This window comes from Diplotaxodon limnothrissa, linkage group LG12 (genome assembly GCF_057381915.1).
Source record: "Diplotaxodon limnothrissa isolate DT_005_m linkage group LG12, D_limnothrissa_male_GT1.1, whole genome shotgun sequence".
Classification (NCBI taxonomy): domain Eukaryota; kingdom Metazoa; phylum Chordata; class Actinopteri; order Cichliformes; family Cichlidae; genus Diplotaxodon; species Diplotaxodon limnothrissa.
The window spans coordinates 5,032,802-5,053,480 of NC_140607.1; the positions used below are offsets into that span (position 1 = coordinate 5,032,802).

General features: G+C 43.6%; 1 pseudogene; it reads right to left on the reverse strand.

Moving 5' to 3' along the window:
- Positions 1-9,453: 9,453 nt before the first annotated feature.
- Positions 9,454-10,934, reverse strand: LOC146620737 (ribosomal biogenesis protein LAS1L-like; annotated as a pseudogene).
- Positions 10,935-20,679: the final 9,745 nt, after the last annotated feature.

Genomic DNA, 20,679 nt, shown 5'->3' on the forward strand with positions numbered 1-20,679 from the left:
ATTGAAATTCCTCTTGTTTTGCATAGAAATATACTGAACAACATACAAAGCATAATATATAAAATAAAATCTACCTGAGTTTTTTCTTTGAAAGAAGCCACTTGTGTCAATTGTTGTGTTCATCAGTACATAACTGAAACCGATTACAGTGCTTTGTTTAGCCGTGGAGGGAAACAACTGAAAATATGAAATAAACACACATGTAAGCTAAGACTCTCTAAAAAAACATCATTGTTGTTGTTCGGATTTTCATTTCCCCATTTGTTGATTCACTCCAAGAGCAAGTAACGTAATATGGGTCAAGTGATCAGTTTGATATCAATCTTTTGTGATACACCGTCATATTTACATTATTTGTACAGTATGAATGATTTGCTTTGGTACCTGGTCAAACTTAAGCTCTCCTCTGTCTGCCTGTCTACGCTTCTCCTGCAGCAGTTTCTCCCCCCTCGCTCACATGCGTAAGTGCTATGCTCAGTCACCCAGTGCCTGAGCTCAGATCATACCAAAATTAGGGTGAATTTACGACTGTGCGCTATGTGCTTCGAATATTGTGTGTAGTTTTTTGTTTTATACAGTTGGCAGTCAGGCATCAGTAACAAAATCACCAGGCTCACAGTAGACAGATTCACAAGAAATTCATTTGGGCTTAGAAGGAATAAAACAAACAGAATCCTTAATTAAGCTTGCGTTAGATTGCAAAATGGTCCCAGATGAAACAGTCTTAACAACACGAAATGCACAGTTCTTTTGTAAAGGTTCTTTTTATTTGGAAGGAAAAATAAGCACAGACAGAGTCCCCAGAAGTGTCCAAAAAGTGATTTATTAAACACACACAGTTATACAGTGTGGGAAGCCGGTCTTCGATCTTCTCTGCTCGTTACAGAAAGCTTTATAGCCTAATATGACGTCAGAACATTTCCTAGAACTCAGCTTCTCAGAAACCTAACACTTTCTCAGGCTTTATGTTCCCAGATATGGATGAGGGAAAACATCTGGTCTAAACAATTGTGTGTCCGAGTGTGCAGTTTGTGAGATTGTCTGTCCAGGCCAACAAAAGGTCGCTGTCCTCATCTGACTTTACTTTGGGCCGCCTGGAGCCACAGAGATGCTGGTGGTTTTTGCACAATAGAATATTACAGAGGAATGTGTCTTATTCTGCGTGCTCTGGAATACAAGATTAAGCAGATTTACTAAATGATAAATGATACATGATAATGGTGATGATCAACTGATACTAAGTGATGCAGACTAATGAAATAATAATGAAATAATGGCAGTGAAATTACATGTTTTTCTTGACAACTCCTCCTCTTGGGCTCGCTTGCGAGCCCAACTTACACCAGGATTTGTCTCACTCCTCCGTCCAGCCTACAATCTCCCTCAAAGGCATCATGGACTCCGGCGCAGCTGAACCTGCTGAGCCTGAGCTCAGGGCTCTCTCCAGCATCTTTACTAAAAGCCGCCGGACCAGAGGGATGAGACAACATCCAATCATCAATATGACAAGAAAAACAACAAAAGAAAACATGGCAGACATAACAACACTCTTCCATTGCCCAAAGACAGACGTGAACCAGTCTCCCGGTCCAGTGTTCACACCTGATTGCTCATGCATGGTTTTAGATAACATTTTCAGACTCTCAAGCGCCCTAGTAACCGTACCGTCTGGTGCAGTATTGTTGGGTATGAACGTGCAACACATGTCCCCAAACATGGCACAGACACCACCTTTCTCAGCCAACAACATGTCCAGGGCCATTCGATTCTGGATTCCCATTAACGACGTCGGGCCTAATTGTTCCGCAAGGCCTTCTACCGCGTCCCTAGGGAGATTAGAGAGTCTCAACACATTATAATGGACATAGTTAATGCGATCGACATTTTTATTCGGAGTTATCCATAGAAACACACTTTCAAAGCCGGCCGCTATCTGATTAACTAACTTATACTCATCTGGAACTCCCCTGGGAACTCCTATTGAGTCAATCCAGGTTGGCGAGTCCCATCTTGGGTCATATTTGTGCATACTGTTGCGAAATCGATCAACTTCAGACCAGACAAAAAACAACGGAGGCTCCGGAAAAGTGCAATCAAACGATGAGTTTTATTATCACAGGAGAACAACCAACCGTCAGCATACAGAATGGGTTGCTCTGACAAAAATACACTGGGTTCTGGTTTTATAGGATAACATATCACACCTACGTCAATACAGTTCAAAAATACAGGGTGACAGATGGACAAAAGTTCAATTCGTGCAAACAAGGGTACATCACATATACTTTTAATAACTATAAACTGACATATAACTTCTCCTTTCTTCATTACTTGCCTTTTAAGGTAATAACTTCAGGTCTTAGCATTTCTGAGAGCTAATAATTGGACCCTCGTCATTAATCACTAAGTAAAGTACTTTAGCAGCCAGTCTCAGACTGGAGTAGAAGACGCTTAGGCCTTCACTCAAACCTGACTATGTGTATTGTAAGCATGCATGCAATTAACCTGCTATGTTCTCATCTCCCCTCAACATGTATCATCTGGACACTCTCACCAGTGAAGCTTAAAACCTTCTAGACTGGAACATCAACTCTTAACCAAGCACATTTATGCATTGTGTATAAAATGAACTCAACCTATAAAATAGAAAGGTCAATGTGATGACAGACATATTCAATGCAATATAAACCCTGTAAGAAATATTACTGATAAGTGATACTGTGAAACATGTTATTAATACATTCTTCATAAGGCAAATTATATGGTAGTAATAAAAGAATCTCTGAATCCCAACATTCCCTCTTTTGACATTCCCACAGGAATGTCACCATACTTCATGTTGTATCACTCCCTGCCCCACTCTATGGGTTCCAGGTTCATCTGGTAGATGCCCTCAACCCAGCCAGGGTTCGTAACCCTCGCCACTATCTTTACCAACAATCCTCTGACACAAGGAATGATACAACAACCAGCGATGACCAATATTCCCAAAAATACAGCCAATGAGCACATCACTGATATAGCCACACCATTGTCCAAACACAGATGTCATCCAGGATGCCAGCGGGTTTTCAATACCTGGGCCCTGTGCTTCGTACGTCGCTTACTACATCCAAGATCAAATGAAACATCCAAGACCAAATCATCGCGCTAACTCTGAGCTCGCTATTCCGGTTCCCCGAACACACCTGTTGTTGACGATTAGTATAGCTGGATGAAGTAATGTGAGATCACTGGGTGGCCCAACAGGGGCTACGCATCGATAGTAGAAACATTGATCGGCAACCCTTTGATTGGTCGGCGAAAATGTCGAAGGAGCGCGCTCGGTATTTTTCGGCAGCAGAGCAAGAACTCTTGAGTGAGGGATTTCAGGAGTTTCAGAGTTTAATTAAAACGCAAGGGAACACTGCAAAGGCTGCAAAAGCAAGGAGAGAGGGCTGGCAGAAAGTTGCTGACAAATCAAACTCGTAAGTAATTCAATAATAACAATAATAATGGAGTGGATTTATATAGCGCTTTTCAAGGCACCCAAAGCGCTTTACAATGCCACTATTCATTCACTCTCACATTCACACACTGGTGGAGGCAGCTACGGTTGTAGCCACAGCTGCCCTGGGGCAGACTGACAGAAGCCAGGCTGCCATATTGCGCCATCGGCCCCTCTGGCCAACACCAGTAGGCGGTAGGGTAGATTTATCATATCACACCATATTATCCAATATTATATTACATTATATTATATTATAATATGTTATATTATATCCCCTTTCACATTAGAGCCACAACAGGACCCACTAGAACATGGGAACAAGTAAAAGTGAAATATAAGAATATTCTACAGAATGGTAATATTTATCACTTATATTGCTTGTCGTCTCTTGGAAAGAGACCCTGGAATACTCTGTTTGTTTGTTCATAACAGCAACCAAGAAAAGGGCAGAGCAAAAAAAGACAGGTGGTGGTCCTGCACCCCCTCGTCAACAAGTTGGTTAAGTGAATAATACCCTCACGGGAAAATCGATATCTCTCTATGAGCACACTGTCGCGCTGAGCTAAAGGATCCTGTCTGTCCCGCAATATACGCTGAATTCTGAGGACTCTCCTTATCAATCTTGCACCTTCTGCAATGGGTTGCTCGCGTAAACGGACAGGATATGACTGCGACAGACTTCCCAAATCCACCTTCGCTTTTATAGCCGTGGTCTCTCATCTTGATTACACGAAGTAATTTACAATTGCTACTCTGAAATATGAATTACATCTGTAATAATCACATACATGTAATAGAATGTTAATAGTACATTTCCCTTTTTTAGGGAATGACCTGTATGTATCTGTGTGAAATCAATAAAAGGATCAAGTGCTGCATTATCTTTAGTTACATTGATGTTATTTATTTATGGTGAAACAGTGGTGGAATATCGCTGTTGCTTTCGTATGAATGACGCGGACATACCTGCGTGGCCGCGATCTAATCCTGTTTACATAAAGTAAACCTGCTCCCCAGCAGGTTTACGCTTACGGCTCTGTTGCTATGACAGCAAGTCCCGGATGGGCTTCGGGGAACCGAACGATCCAGGATCACGCGAAATCGTCAACAATCTCATCCAGCTAACTCACTTAGCGCGGTACGAAGAACAGGCCCCTGAGTGCTCATGCATGGTTTTAGACAAAGTTTTCAGGCCCTGCAGAGCTCGGGTTACTGAGCCACCTGGGGCAGTATTATTGGGGATATACGTGCAGCACATATCTCCAAACATCGAGCACACACCTCCCCTCTCTGCCAATAACATGTCAAGCGCCATCCTATTTTGAACTCCCATCAGAGAACTTGGACCCAATTGTTCTGCGAACCCCATCATGGCGTCCCTGGTTAGGTTAGAAAGTCTCAGCAGATTGTAATGAACATAGTTAATGCGGTCAACATTCTTATTAGGTGTTACCCAAAGGAATATACTCTCAAATCCTGCAGCTATCGGATTCACCAGCTTATATTCGTCTGGAACTCCCCTAGGCGAGTTCAGGCGAGGATCATAAGCATGTGTACCTTGGGTCCCTCTTTTGACCAAAACATGTCTCAGACGTCTGGCGGCTAGAGTACGTGTGTTGCGTTGTGGAATAGCCTTTACCTGATTCCCAATCAGCATGAGTGGAGCTCCTAATCGCACCATCGCACATGTCCCTACGCTTCCTATAGGAACATGAACCAACAGAGTATTTTCCCCACGATAATAATAGAGCCCACTTCCTGCCCAGGTTCCAATTACCGTGCTAGGGCCGCTTACATTGTTGGTGGTTCGTCCCTGAAGTGTGACAGCACACCAAGTTGGATCGATCTCTCCCACCTTGTACTTTTCATTATCAGTAGAGAACTTAAAACATGCATAGTTATCTTGTTTTGGCATAAATGGTCCCACTGTTGTCTGACACTTTCCATCTACTACTGGCTCCTGTACATTTAATGACGTCACACAAATCTAACATGAATGAGCTGGTAGACCCTTTAACATAGTTCAACTCTATGCCATTATTTCTGCTGAGACATTCATCACCTTTACCTGACCCCTCGCGCTTTTGTCTTTCTAGCGATCCTGTTTTAGGACCTACAGTCTCAGGAACTGCTGGGCTGGACTGGCCTCCGTGTTCAGACAAGGGGTCCGGAGTGCCTTGCAAAATACAGACAAAAGACAACAGAGCCATGGTTACTATTATCGCATATAATACACATGTAGTTGTAAGGAACATTTTAATACGTTTCTTCCCATTACGTGTCTCTGATTCGGTTGTTTGCATCATGTTATATAAACTTTGTATTCTAGACTTGTTATATAGATTTTAGATTCTGGACTGAAACTCCCCTCTTTGTGGAGCCTTTAACTTATCACTGCCCCTTTCTGATGGCGTGACGACCTTCTCCGCTGCTGCTCTTCTTTCTTCAGCCTTCCAGGTGGACTACTGAATGGCCTGTTGCACAGGTGAGAGGGTTTATTCTGTCTCTGTTTGTTGACACCTGTGTTGGTTGAAGCCTCTTCCTCAACCAAGCTCTCATGTGCTGGTGCACACTGCGACCAGTGATACCAGGTGTCGCCCTTCCCTTTCAGTTGGACTGCTGTAGTTGTCCTGGCAACGACCTCGTATGGACCAGTCCAGCGTGGCTCCTTCCACTTGCGTTTGAGCACCTTCAGCCACACCACCTTTGCCTCCGGGGTCGCCCTGTCCACAGCGTGTAATCCAGATGTGACCTGTTTGCGAAACTGGAGATTCTTGCCACCCCTGTGGTCGCTGTGTTACTGGAATGTTCTCCTGTAAAGGATAGAAAACAAAAAGCCTCTCTCTGGTACACCTCACTAATCTACTGTGTTCATCTAATGTTCCCTTAATTATTCAAAGTTGGTTCAAGATATCATGTTCTGGGCTCTATCCTTTATATTAACTTTACTTAATCTAAATTAGGGCTGAACGATTATGGAAAATAATCTAATTGCGATTTTTTGCCCCAATATTGCGATGCGATATGCGATTATTTTTTAAGGTCTTTGTCTTCTGTATTATTAAACAAAGACAAGCAATACATCATATAGTATGGCCAATACTATATTACATTAATTTTAAACTGTTCTTTCCTGGAAGACAGACCTCTGTTATGATGACATGAGGTGATGCATGAATTGATGACTGACATTTTTATTTAACTTCTTCAATCACAACAGTATATTTGAACATACACAATAGTTTATTTTTAGCTTACAAACATCTGAGCATAAAGTGCTGACAAGGAACCCTGGTGTAAACATTAAAATGAAAGTCAGTACAATGTGCAGATTGCAGAAATATACATAAAAAAAATCAGTGGCTTTACCACACTCAGTTTTTCGACATCTGTGAACTACTAGACAGTCATTCAATTAAAAAATAATATTAAATAAATAAAACTAATAAATAAAAAATACACACATCTTACTGATCTCTGCAGTCAGTAACATTACACATAAAGTGCAAACATAATAGCAATTGTATAAACACACACACAAACACGCCTTTAAAATTTAAAGGCGTGAAATTGGACGGTCTAGTTCTGATTAGCGTCACCGCTGTCTCGGTGGAGTTTAATAAACTCGGCCGTCTGCTTCTTGCTATCTAAAATATAACCAGACACTGGTGTAAATTCTCGACTGTCTCATACTTCTGTTTAATAAGTTTTCTGTTTGACGTTTAGTCAGCTGTGTGAAAACCAAGGAGGAACCCACCCGGGGGATTAATAAAGTTTTATTTTATCTAATCTAATAACTTTAATCTCAGCCAAACCGATTTACTCACGAACAAACAAAACACTGAAAAAAGCCCAACAATAACATTTTTAGGTTGTCTAAGTGACTTATATATTACGTTTAACCCGAGCAGCGAAACTCCGCGGTGATCTGAAAATGATGTGCCGGGAGTTGTGCCGTTCTCGGCCGCATCAGTAACCCTCGAGCTCCCGGCTAGCTGTCGAGCTGGTGGGTAGCAGACGCCTCTGAAAACGTCGAAGCACTTTTGCAAATATGGGATATCTTGATAAACCGAGCAGATATTTGATGTTTACACAACTACTTTCTCGCCTGAAAATATGTTAAAAGTTTATTTTGTGACCCAGAAAGATTAGTATGAGTAATTTTAAAACTTAGTAGCGGCCGCCATTGCTGGAAACTGGAGTTTGGCTGGGCCGCGCTATGAATTCTGGGATATGGTAGTAATTTGGACAGCCTTCGGCGCGTCGCTGTGACGTAATCGGTCTACAAATGCGGCCTCAGGAGGATGCAGCCCATGAATTGTATAATATAATCGCAGTATAATCGCAGCCTTTGCGGTTAGAAAATTGCACTTGATCATGTCGCGATATTATCGCAAATGCGATATATCGTTCAGCCCTAATCTAAATGCTCTTTATGTGTGTAAAGAGTTTATCTTCTAACCAGGATTCAGTTCATTTTAATCCTTCAACTTAAACATGAAAATAACAATGTCTGCCTCAGTTTTACCATATCTAAATCATCAAACACCCCAAAAGTCCTAAAATGATCCTAAACCCATTTCAACTTAAACCTTAAATCCCCCCTTTATTTTGACACATTTCATGTGTCAAAATAATGTACAAAACTAAAAATGCTCAGTTTTCCCCACTCATGATCCAATCTATGTCATGAAAATGAACTTAAAACAGAACAGTCATCAGTCATGTGCTTAGCCTTAGTCCAGTCTTTACCTCAGTGTCCAGTTGGTCCAACCTTAGTTCAGTTCGTCCGTCCAGTCACCGTCCATTCATACGTATTCACACCAGGTATTTCCTCTTTCTTGCCGAGACAACAAGAAACTGTTCCTCTTTCACAGTTGCGAGTAAACATAACTAACCTCTCACCTATAAATGATTCTCTCTAACTAAGTGTGTGTGTGTATATGTCGTCCTCAAATGCTCTCTCATCTCACCCGTTGCACTTCTGACCTTCCACCAGACCAGAGGCTCATCAAATAGCCTCGTCTAACCTGCTCCTCAGAATAACTTAGACTCTGCTTTCATTAATGCAAACTTTCTGCAACTTAGTCTTTCTGAAAGACACACACTGTTTAAACCTCTGAATGCAATATCAATGCTGCAGATTATATTATTAATGCAATGGTGACGATGACGATTATTTAACAATAGCAGTAAAATAATTTCCCTGCTCCACACTCCCTCTCTCGACCTCTGGTACACCAGAGGTCGCAATACATTGTGTCCTCGCTCTGACCCTCTCTTGTGGTCCATCCGGCCTCGGGCCTCCAGGATCCTCACCCCCTGTGGTCGCCGAGATCTTCTGCAAAGGAAACAAAACACCTTTTCCTGCATCTCCCTAACTTATCATAGTTGGGACTCTTTAATCAAAAGCCTTATCCTAATTATGTTCTTGACTTATAGACTTGTATTTATATATATTCTTCAACGTTACTCATCATTTTACCACTCTCTTAAAACGCTGACACTAACTTCATTTTAAAACCTCACATTTCCTATGTTATAACCTGTTTTTGATATAGCCTTTTTATTTCATTTTGCTCCTTTTAATGTAACAATAAATTATAATTCTAGTTTATCAGACTTAATCAAAACCTATGCTTTCCTTCCTTTGGTCCTTCTTTAAATCAGAACATTTTGTCTTCTGAAAGTTTTATTTCTGCTTCTGCCAACATGTTTAGTTAACGAGCTCGACTGGACAGAAACAATCACAACTGCTGAACCTGCACTGTGCTCATGGTTAAAATTCCACAACATTTTGTCTTCTGAATATTGTATTTTTGCTTCAAAACTGCTTCTAGCACAACAAGAGTCAGCGGAGGCTGGAATGACAACAACAACAACAATCTTGTGCTTAACATAAAACATTTACCATTTAACATAAAACAAAAAATAACACAAGTAACAAAAACAACACAAGTAACTTAAAAAAGCTTCAGTCCACATTTCAGTTTGTTGAGCTCGCTGTTGCTCCAGAGGAGGCCCTCAGCTGGCCGGGCTGGAGCCGAGGCCCCGGGGATGCTGCTACGTGTCTGAGGGCAAGTGCTCTTTCAGCCTGCACGTCTGCCCATTTGCGGTCCTCACTTCTCTCCGAGTCCATCGGTGAGGAGTGTTGCATCTGGTCCAGCAGCATACTCACAGTATATATGGGCTGCTGCTGCTGCAGAGGTGTGCTGGCCTCTGAGCGCTCTGTCTGTGTGTAGATGGAGCAGAGCTGGAACAGCTTCTCTCTGGTTTCCTGAGGGGGGGGATGCTCCATGTCATCCAGGACTAGCTGGATCAGGTGAGGTGTGCTGATGCAGGGGGCATCCAGACATGCAGAGAGAAGCTGCTGCCACCTCAGCTTGATGCGGTCGATGAAAATCCTGTCCTTCATTCTGGCTTTCTTCTGCAACTTTGTCTCAAAATGATATTCAAATTTGTTGTTGTTGCAGAGGAAGACTTCTGAAATCCATGCAGAAATATAGAAACACCTGTGACCGTTGGGCTCTTTGCTGAGCAGCTTCAGTTCCACAAAGAGCTTCTCCAGGAAGAGGTGAATGAAAGACGAAGAGTTAAGCATCTTTAGCAGGGGCAGCCAAAAGCGCAGGAAGGTTTGTGGGACTCTGGGCTCAGTGGGACTGGCACTGTCAGATGTTGCACAGCCTAATGCTTCCAGCTGCTCCATGGTAGGAACAAGAAAACCGTCTTCCAGCAGCACATCAATCAACAGCTCCCTGGACCCCAGTGCAAACTGCTTGATCTCACCCAGCAACGAACTCATGTCTGCTAAGGGGGCCTGCCACAAGCTCTTCCCCTTGTCTTCAGGAGACCCATCATCAAAAGCTTGGTACTGGTCCTTCTGAAAAGAGATCAGCAGCTCCCGAGCGTTTCTGCAGGCATCCACTTCTTTCTGCCTGGCAACGAGCTGCTCATCGGGGCCTCCTCCCAGCTGTCTGGACCAAAACTCCTGCTGGAGCCACTCCAGGACCACCTTACATCCCTTTCGGCACCATTTCAAAGAAGGAAGAGTCCGATGCGTGATTTCGTGCCTCAGATCCACCACCCACTCGGGGATGTTCAAGTTTCCAGCCAGTTGCCTCAGCGGCGGGGCCTTTCTCCCCTGCTGGCGCTCCGTGATAAGATTAAAAAATCTTACCAGGGCCGTCCCGTACATCAGGGTCAAGTCATCTCCGGTAAGCTGTCCGGACCGGTCCCGCACCTGGCAGCGCACGAGGTCTGCTGTGCAGTCCACGGCCACGGGAAAACTATCAGCGCACCTGGCCCTCCAAGCCGATATCCTCTCTAACGCAAACCTCTGCAGAGAGGAGTCCATCGAGTAAAGGTAGTCCCGAACCTGATCCCACTCCGCTTTGTTAAGCCAGGCTACCACATGGCGTGTTTTCTCAGAGCCCTTTTTATTCATTGTGCGCGCTCCGGACCTCACGCTCAATCTCTCACTCACCGGGAAAAGCCGCTCGCCTCACGCAGAGACCACTCGCAGATTTATATGACAGAGGACCGCGTTCAGAGCTTCGAGTTTTACAGTTGCTTGTCGCACAGCAACCAGGAAATGATGCTAACGTTTTCTTCGGCTTCGTTTGTGGCTGACGTTCAGAGCGCTTATTTACATGATGCTGGTCATAAACGAGCTTTCTTTGGCTATGGTCAATGGCGTGTCCAGCGGGGTGGCCTGGGGGGGCACAGGCCACCCCCCCAACCAGACTGGCCACCCCAGGTGCCACCCCAAAGGCAAAACAATAAAATTCAATCAAATATCAAATGTCCGATTATGTTTTCACGGTGACGCTCAGATATCCGAGTGTAAGTGAATGCAGCATCGGCTTCTGCGCTATGTGCATCACGTTAGCAAAGGTAGGAGAGCCAAGCACGAAAGACGTCACTGCAGGAAACTTTTTTATTTATTTTTGTAAGGGCATGAACAATGAGAGGTGGTGGATTGGCCAGATGCAGGTCGATGTGTAGAAATAACTCCGTTGTTTGGTGGTGGCTATGGCGGGGCTTCCACAGAGGCAGCAGGTGGATGAGGGAAGGGGAGGCAGGAGGAGAGCCCCGAGGCAGCCGCCAGTCCGAGTGTCAGGTGAACTGAACTTCAGGTAAGAAGTTATGACCTGCAGTCTATCTGGGTCAGATATGAACTAAGTTTAGGTGGAGTTTATTTTCGTTGTGCTGACTTTTTACTGTCAGTTGCAATAACTCATACTGCGTTCTAGCCAGCTTGGAGTTTTTATACAGCTGTTCGGTTGCTATGATGTTACTGATAGTGAACTTTATTTTATTCATAAGGTTAGTTAGTAGAGTTGCCAACGGCTCCTTAAAAAAATGGAATGGTCCCTCAATCAGAGAAAATATTACACGTTTCGTATTGAGCTGAGAAGAGACGCAGTTTGTCCCGAACTTCAGCTAGAATGGAAAAAGACACAAAGCTGGATTTATTCTGTCTTTACGCTGCACAGCTGCCTCTTCTCTCATCCTCCCTCTCCTGTTGCTACTTCAATCATGAAACTGATCGATGATCAGCTGATCGGCTTTTCTCTCTTGTTTGTTTATCGCCCACTTTGCGCCAGAAAGACGAAACCAGCAGATGTCACGCTAAACAACAGCAGCACGTTTAAGCTTGATCGGCTGTTGTTAGAATTTATTTAATATTAATTTCTAGTATCAGCTGATGTTTGCTGGAGCCACAGCTGTAAAGCTGCTGGTCATGATGTCGGTTTGGATATCTGGTGAGAGGGAAACGTGAAGACCACCCACCAGGATCCTTTTTTATGTAGCTGACAGCTGGTAACTGTGCAGGGGCGGGTCTAGCAAAGTTTTGCCAGGGGGCCAGGTAGGGCATTAACAGGGAAAGGGGGCACAAAGAAATACTTTTCTTTCCTATTCTCATTTAAAATATCTAGCTTTTATTAAATAATTATCTAAATCTTACAACCAAAGTTTTTATCTGACGTAAAATGTATAGAAATCATACATATACCAAAAAGACTGTACATCACTGTCACAACAGGGTTTGTTTTCATTCAAAGGCTTTATGGCTTTAATACCTGGTGGGTCGGTCTGTAGTCAAAATGCCCGATTTTCTGTCCCAGTCCAGCCCTGCAGGTTATACTGGCAGTGTCACCATGCCAGCTGAATGTATTTCATCATCAGCCAGTGTTGTTCTTTATCAATATTACCAAAGTTTACCATAAGGCAGCATAGAAAGTATTTACTTGCTTTCAGGTTTTATTCAAATATTAGTCTTTTCAGTTGTTTCTCCACTTTTTTCCTGTTTCAAAATCAAACACCAGTTTGTGAGAAGATTATCTTCTTTTTTTAACAGGCAGAGAAAGTTTTGCATTGGAATGGCTAATTTGTCAATTGTTTGCTACAAATGTTCGTATTTTAATATTCAAAAATGTTTTTGCCCAAAACATATGTGCAGTATATGTCAGTAAAAATACTATGCAAATATTGCTGTCCTTGAATGCTGAGTAAACACTGACAAAGCACTGATTGTATCTCTTGTACTTTATCAACGCAGTATCTAAAAACTTTGCACCGTAGTGGTTAAAATCTCATTCTAATAAGAGTTAAAAGTGCATTTGGTTATTAGGTTTATAGGATTATTGAATTATGGTTAAGGGTTGGTAGAATTTTTTTTTAAAAACATTATCTGCCAATTAAATCTGCCACCCTTCTCCAAATCTGTGCCCCTACCTGGCCCCCCCAACAAAAATTTTCTAGACACGCCACTGTACCTGTGTAGTTGGTGCACTGTCCCACAACATCACTCATGCTCAAGATTTACACAGGGCCAGATACCTACATTCAAGCTACCTTCTCGTAACAGCACAGTGATACAGAATTTTAGGATTTGTTTTAATAATGCACAAAAGTATTACAACTTAACTCTTAAAAATGTTAATCAAGAAACTGGGTTTTATGACGTGCAGCATGTCATAGCACGTAAAGCACGTGCAGTGCTTTAATTTGCTTCTCTTGCTATCTATGCATTTTTTCTCAGTAGCCGATTTCTGATACCTTCACAGGTGTTGAATAAACAAATGTTTGACCCTCACACAGAGCGGCTGTGCACGTCAAATAATGAGAAGTGCCACAACTTCCAATGTGTTAATAATGGACTGGATTTATATAGCGCTTTTCAAGGCACCCAAAGCGCTTTACAATGCCACTATTCAGTCACTGGTGAAGGCAACTACGGTTGTAGCCACAGCTGCCCTGGGGCAGACTGACAGAAGCGAGGCTGCCATATCGCGCCATCACCAGTAGGCGGTAGGGTAAAGTGTCTTGCCCAAGGACACAACGACCAGGACAGAGAGCCCAGGGATCGAACCGGCAACCTTCCGGTTACAGATGTGCTTCCCAACTCCCTGAGCCACAGTTGCCCTCAACTTCACTTGCAGCACAGGTGGTGGACTTTAAAGAAGGGTAACAAGATTGAATACACGGTTGTGCAACAATGCTGATGAAGTGAAGAAGCTTCTCGGATGAGAGGTGAAACGTCTTCAAGCAACTTAAAGAAGTCCAGACGCTTTTCTTTACAAGCTCCTTTGACTACGATGACCTGAATGACTGAGAACCTTCACAGACAACAATGCTGATTCTGTAGTTTATTGTATGACACCGTTATGTTTCCTTTACATGAACTGTGGGCAGTAGTAGCACTGATGTTGGTCGCTATGGTATTTGTAACTGTGGGTGTTCCTGTAGGGCTACGCGTGAGAATTCACAAATGTGCTGTTGCAACTTCCTCAAAAGCTGCAGTTGCTGCAGCCTCTGAGAAATGCTCACAGATTGATAGGTATGTTATGGAGCCTTGCAAGGCACATTGAAGAAAAAAAATTTGAACATGTATTTTGCGAGATGAAGATAGTGCTCAGTGGAAGGGGAAACACTCGTGGCTAGGTGTACTTTGATCTGGTGGTCTTTGTTGCATTCATTAACAACCAGCTGCAGTACTCTGTACAGCTTTACAGGTATTGATGGAAGCATGATAAATGCAAAGAAAAAAACTCTCAAGATCTTGCAAAACATTTGTGGGATCTTGCAAAAGTAAGTTTTGACAGAATTTGTTCTGTTTAGTGTGGTGCACAATAGCAATTTTCTAAGATCACACTTTAGCAATAAATTGACTTTGTGAAGTCCTTTATCATTCTTATTGTCATGGGCATATCCTATTATCTTTTTTCTATACATTAGATTTTATTTGTTGTCCCGTATACCAATTTGTCATTCTTTGTGAAATGCAGATGCATAAAACAGTTCTATGCAAAACATGCAGGCTACTTTCATGCTGCACATTCTACAACAAACACTTATTTTGTGTGCATTTGTCTCTTTCAAACAGGTGCCGGTCCTCACCTCTGCAGTGCTGCCGTCTCCTGTAGCGCTGCATGGTTCTAAGCTAAGTTTCCTTTCCTTTTTCTGTTCTCTTAGATTTGTCCTCAGGTTGGAAGTGTCTGTGTTGTGCAGCTGGTCTGGTCTGTCTCTAGACAGTTCAGGCTGCACCCACTAGTTAAATGGTGGAGGCTCACAGCGACATACTCAACACAGAAGTTTCTGAACTCTGCATGAGGGTTTCTCCGACGAAGTGAGGGCCGTGAGGCACAGCTCCCCGTCTCCCGGTGACCCTGCTAGGTCCACCTTCTTAGGGAAACCCTCTGCAGAGGAGCTGACAGAGCCAGGAACTTGTGAGTTGTGTGTGTCCACTCAGGCATCATTCATGCTTGTTCTTTAGGCAAGTATGAAGTTTTAATGCAGAGTTGTTAAGGTCAGCATTGTCTTGCTCGGCCTCACTTTTCCTCCGGGCTTAATGGGCGTCTCATCACAGCTCTGTCAGCTGAAGCTGTCTAGAAATCTCCCCCGTGTAGTGAAACGGGCCGACAAAGCAGCCTGTAATCAAGCATAAAGAGAAAAAACAAAACAAACACAAAACAAAAACGAGCGAACAGGAAAATGATGTTATTTTGGCTGCATTATTCAGAGAGGGGAGAAACAACGGGACCAGGCCCTGTGTCAGCCTTCTCTCCCCCCTTTTTTTGTTTTTTCTCACCATATAATCCACTCATGACCCGCCAAGCTGACAGGACAACACAGGTACATGTTAAAATTCTTAAGATCATGTTTAAAAGCCCAAAAATGGACATTTCTTTCACTCAGTAATCACTTGTATTAATCAATCAGCAGAAAACATGTCACAATTTGAATCTTTTAACCACTAAATTTGTTGTGTCTTCACTGGTTGGTCAGACCAGTGTCTTTTTGAAGTTAAGTTGTTGTCCTGCAACCCAGAGAGTTTATTTGTTAGTAGTGGATAAACTTTATTATTTAACAGCAGGTGTATGTTAAGTTTCGCTACTTTAAACTTGCTGGAAAATCTTCACGTGTTCATGAATGTAAGCTGTTTCTTCATTGCGTGTGTGTGCGTTTGTAGGTGGGTGAATTGAACTTTTTTTTCTCAAACGAGGAATTCCTCTAGCACGTGCCTCTCTCTCACATTACTCTGCTTGTGTGTGTTTTTGTTTCACCTTTTTGTTGTGATGCTCCGGACGCCTTCCCAACTTCCACAAGTCTGGTGGCCTCAATTTTATGAGTTAAAAACTTCTCTTAATTTCTCCTCTAATTCTTTCCTAGCTGCTGTCTTTTCCACAGCTGCTGATTCTTGCTGAGTGTGGTTTCCATTACTATAATTTTGCTTCGGCCGCTGTGCTTGTGGGGGCAGTTGGCCCAGGCCCGTAGCCACCTGTATCAACACACTAAGAGATTTATTTAATATCATTTTCATCACTATGTTACTCTGCCGACTGAAGTGCCAGTCTAAATCATGCACGATTTGTCTCTTCTATATCAAAACCCAGCCAAACATCAAACATTCAGCGTAGTCATTCAAAACCTTATTTGTAATATTATAATCAGCAAAATCAGCGTTTTAATTACAGGCATGTATCATTGTTTGCAAATCATAATTATAAAACTCAAAAACACGCTAAACAGCAAGCAAAAATCCTCTGTGCGCTTCACAGCAGCCACCTCATTTGCATGTTCACACACCGTCTAAAAATAGCTCGCAGCGCTGCAGCTGCACGTCACACACAGGGTCACACAAACCTCTGTTATTTTATATTACAAAGACGTCTTATATTTACAATCACTGCAAGGCCTGACAGATTTAGCACCTAACAAATTTCGACAAATTTTACCATAACGGGTCCAACCGAAGAAAGATAACTTTTTTGCAGCCAATCCCAGTATCTGTTACTTCTGGAACAGCCTCTGGCCTAATTTCTAAAATATACCTAGCCAATTCCCTACCAAACTACTTGAGCCTTTAACTCAATTCCTTGGGACTTGTTAGATTATAATATTATTTTATGCCATGTTATACCCCTAATGAAAGAAAATTCCATTTTTGTGCTTTAAACATGATCTTAAGAATTTTAACATGTACCTGTGTTGTCCTGTCAGCTTGGCGGGTCATGAGTGGATTATATGGAGAGAAAAAACAAAAAAAGGGGGAGAGAAGGCTGACACAGGGCCTGGTCCCGTTGTTTCTCCCCCTCTGAATAACACAGCCAATACAACATCATTTTCCTGTTCGTTTGTTTTTGTTTTGTTTTGTTTTGTTTTGTTTTTTCTCTTTACGCTTGATTACAGGCTGCTTTGTCGGCCCGGGAAGCCGAAGCTGACCCTGGACTCCTGCTCTCCCCTCTACCATCTTTGCTCTCTCCTCCACCATCTTTGATGTGACCCTGACCAAATGCTAAAGCAGCTGGACCCACAACAACAACTTGAAAATGTCAACAGTGCTGCAGGAAAATGATCTCATGCAGCAGAGACGGAGAGCGGTAATCCAAGGCCCGTTTCACTACACGGGGAGATTTCTGTCAGCGTCTTTTCTTTCTGAGAAGACTGAGAAAGGCCCGGCTCCCACCACCGATTCTGACCACCTTATATAAAGGAATTATTGAGAGCATCCTGAGCAGCTATATCACTGTCTGGTTCGGGAACAGCACCATGCCGGACAGACAAGCACTACAGAGGGTTGTGCAATCAGCTGAGCGCACCATTCGCTCCGAGCTCCCTGACCTGCACTCAATCTACAGAAGGCGGTGCTGGACCAAGACCAGGAAGATCGTGAAAGACCTCAGCCATCCCAACAACAGACTGTTCTCTCTGTTGCTGTGTACGTGACAAATAAACATCTGGATTTGGAAAACGAGGCACTCGCAAAGCCACCAGCATTGTGCCTGATCGGACACACCCCTCTCACACACTCTTCACACTCTTGCCATATGGAAAAAGACAGCGTCAGCTGACAGAGCTGTGACGAGACGCCCATTAAGCCCAGATGAAAAGAGAGGCCGAGCAAAACCATGCTGACCTTAACCACTCTGCATTAAAACTGTGCAGGACAGTGACGGACCAACAATGACCATCGGGCAGCAAGAAGGGCGTGCTAGAGACAGGAGGAGTAACTGAGGTCAGGAGGCACCTCAGAATGGACAAAACACCAGGAGAAAATAAGCTGAAGGCACAGGTGTCGGGGCTCGGCCAGGAGCTGACCTCTGAGAAGAGCCGAACAGCAGAGCCGTAGAAGGCCGTGGAGCAAGGCAAGGGAAACATCAATGGACTTCAATCTGATGTGTACGGAAAAGACTGAGGTTTATGTCCTCAGTGAGAGCTCAAGACATCAGAGCAGAAACTGAGCATGGCTCAAGAGGAGCTGGCTGATAATGGAACCCATCAGACTTGCAGTCCCAGACGCTGGACGTGAAGTCAGGCCGGAGCTTGCCGGGGCCAGATGAGCATCCCAGAAACGTCCTTGAGGCCTTTGTTAAGCTAACAGAACAAACACTGAGGTCTTCCACTGGTGAAGTTGCTGCTGCAGACTCTCATTTACACCCTCTGGATGTCAGCCGTTTCTGCCTGCAACAAATGGACAGCAGCTGCAATTGTACAGGCATAGAAACGGACTCCTCATACATGTGATATCTGCGACTGAGGGGCGAGTGTCGTGGAGGTATTGACACGGTGAGGAGGAAGAGGATACGGTGTCTGGACTGGCAGATCCCAGCAGCTCAGACCCCCAGACTTCAGGAGGGATGGAGCACTGGGAGCTTCTGCAGGCTCAGGACCTCAGCAAGGAGATGAGAACAAAGCAGAACGAGCAGCAGTGACAGCAGCTGAACTTTGACCTGAACAAAATCTTGACTTGGCTGGGAGAAACAGAGGAAGAGCTGGAGCAGCAGCGTAGACTGGAGCTTGACACTGACATCCAGACGATTGAGCTGCGTATCAAAACCCTGAAGGAGCTACAGAAGCAAAAGGGTCAAGCTAAGGAGGAGTGGAATAAGGAGAAGATGCAGGACACTGGAGAAAAGCACTGCCTCAATTGGGGCCAGAACCAGTATGGACAGAACTTTAATCAGCATCACCAATGGACGCAAACAGACTGAAATGGAGGAGGGCAGGACCCAGGGCATGCTTCAGGCCGCGGTTTACTCAGAACACCAGAACAGGAAAGTGATGAACACAAACACACACACACACATACACATCTACATGCACTGACTCAGAATGAAGAGAAACATATACGAACATATGCACTCGTTGACCAAATACTTCTTTTCCACCATAATTTGCAAATCAGTTCTTTAAAACTCGGACAAGTTAGAGGTATACCTATGATGAAAATGACAGGCCTCTCTCATATTTTTAAGTGGGAGAACTTGCACAATTGGTGGCTGACTAAATACTTTTTTGCCCCACTGTATTTGATCCTGTCTCCCTCAATACTATTTAATATCTAAATGCTTGATTCATCATATTATAACAAATGTGCTGTTGTAGCTACTGACAGTGAGTTTGATTCCATTTTTTCCATCTACCAAAGAGAAATAATATCTCTTAGTGGCAGGTGGATCACACGTTGATTCTAACACTTTGCATATGACTGGGTAGGATGAGCATTTTATAAGCGCTTGTGTGGTTTTTGTTTATTTAAGGAAATACATCAGTTTCCCTTGTATTTTAAATTTGAGTGAAGATCCTAAATTGGCCCCCACTCTTCACTTTGAGAAAAGGCTAATCTGTCTTATCCCCACATGAGCACAGTCAGATATAATACAGGCTTTCACTCAGGAGCAGGAAGGCTAAAGGCTGTTTAATGTTTGATCTAACTGTGTCAGACATTTGCGTTCTCACGTGCATGGACAATATCTTGAAAACTTCAGAGCTGCAGTGCATGTGTAAAAGTGGTTAGAAAGCAGTGCTTTAACACAGGTTTTGTCTCTTTGCGTAGCTGCTCGGTCCATCCAGACTCCCCTCGATATACAACAGTGATGCCAGCAACTCAAATACAAGCTCTCTCCAAGTGATTCCTTCATCATCAACATCTGCATCCATGATCCATTAGCTCAACAGCAACATCTGTCAGCTGTGCATCCAACTCGGGGGAATCGCCTGCTGTGCTCAGCCAGTGGGCCGCAATTTCTGTGCCTTGTTGATGGCCTCGCTGTATCCTGTGCTGGAGAAAGCTGGTGAGGAGACACTGCTGGTGAGCCAGGCGGCGCTGAGCTCCATGTAGGACATCAGTAAGGCCTATGGATACACTTCCCTCAAGGAACTGATCAATGAGAACTCTGACTACCTGCTTAATGACATATCACTCAACCTTCAGAGGCTCAGCCAGCATCCACAGGTAGTTATGAGGTGTTTTTGTTTTTAGCCCAGAATGGACACAGAAATGAGTGCTGGAGGGTTTACCCGATTTCCTTCTTTGTCTGCTTAAGCCTGTGCGTCCCTTTCAGTAAGTGATTTGAATCCACCTGACATTCAGAAGGTCGTGGTAGAGCATATCGTACGAAGGCAAGATGTCAAACACATCCAGTCCCAGGTTAGACTCCGTACCTTCTCCGGTAAGGTTCCCAGACCTAACAACAAAACTGATTATGACACGTGGCGCACACAAATTAACCTGCTCCAAAATGACCCCAGCATGTCCCCGCTGCAAATATCCAGAAAGATCCATGAGAGCCTGCTCCCACCAGCAGCTGATATAGTTAAAATGTGTGACTCACAGGTGCTATAGCGTACGGCCACAGCTTCACTCTGAGCTCCATCTCCATAGAGTGCAGACAGTGATATCT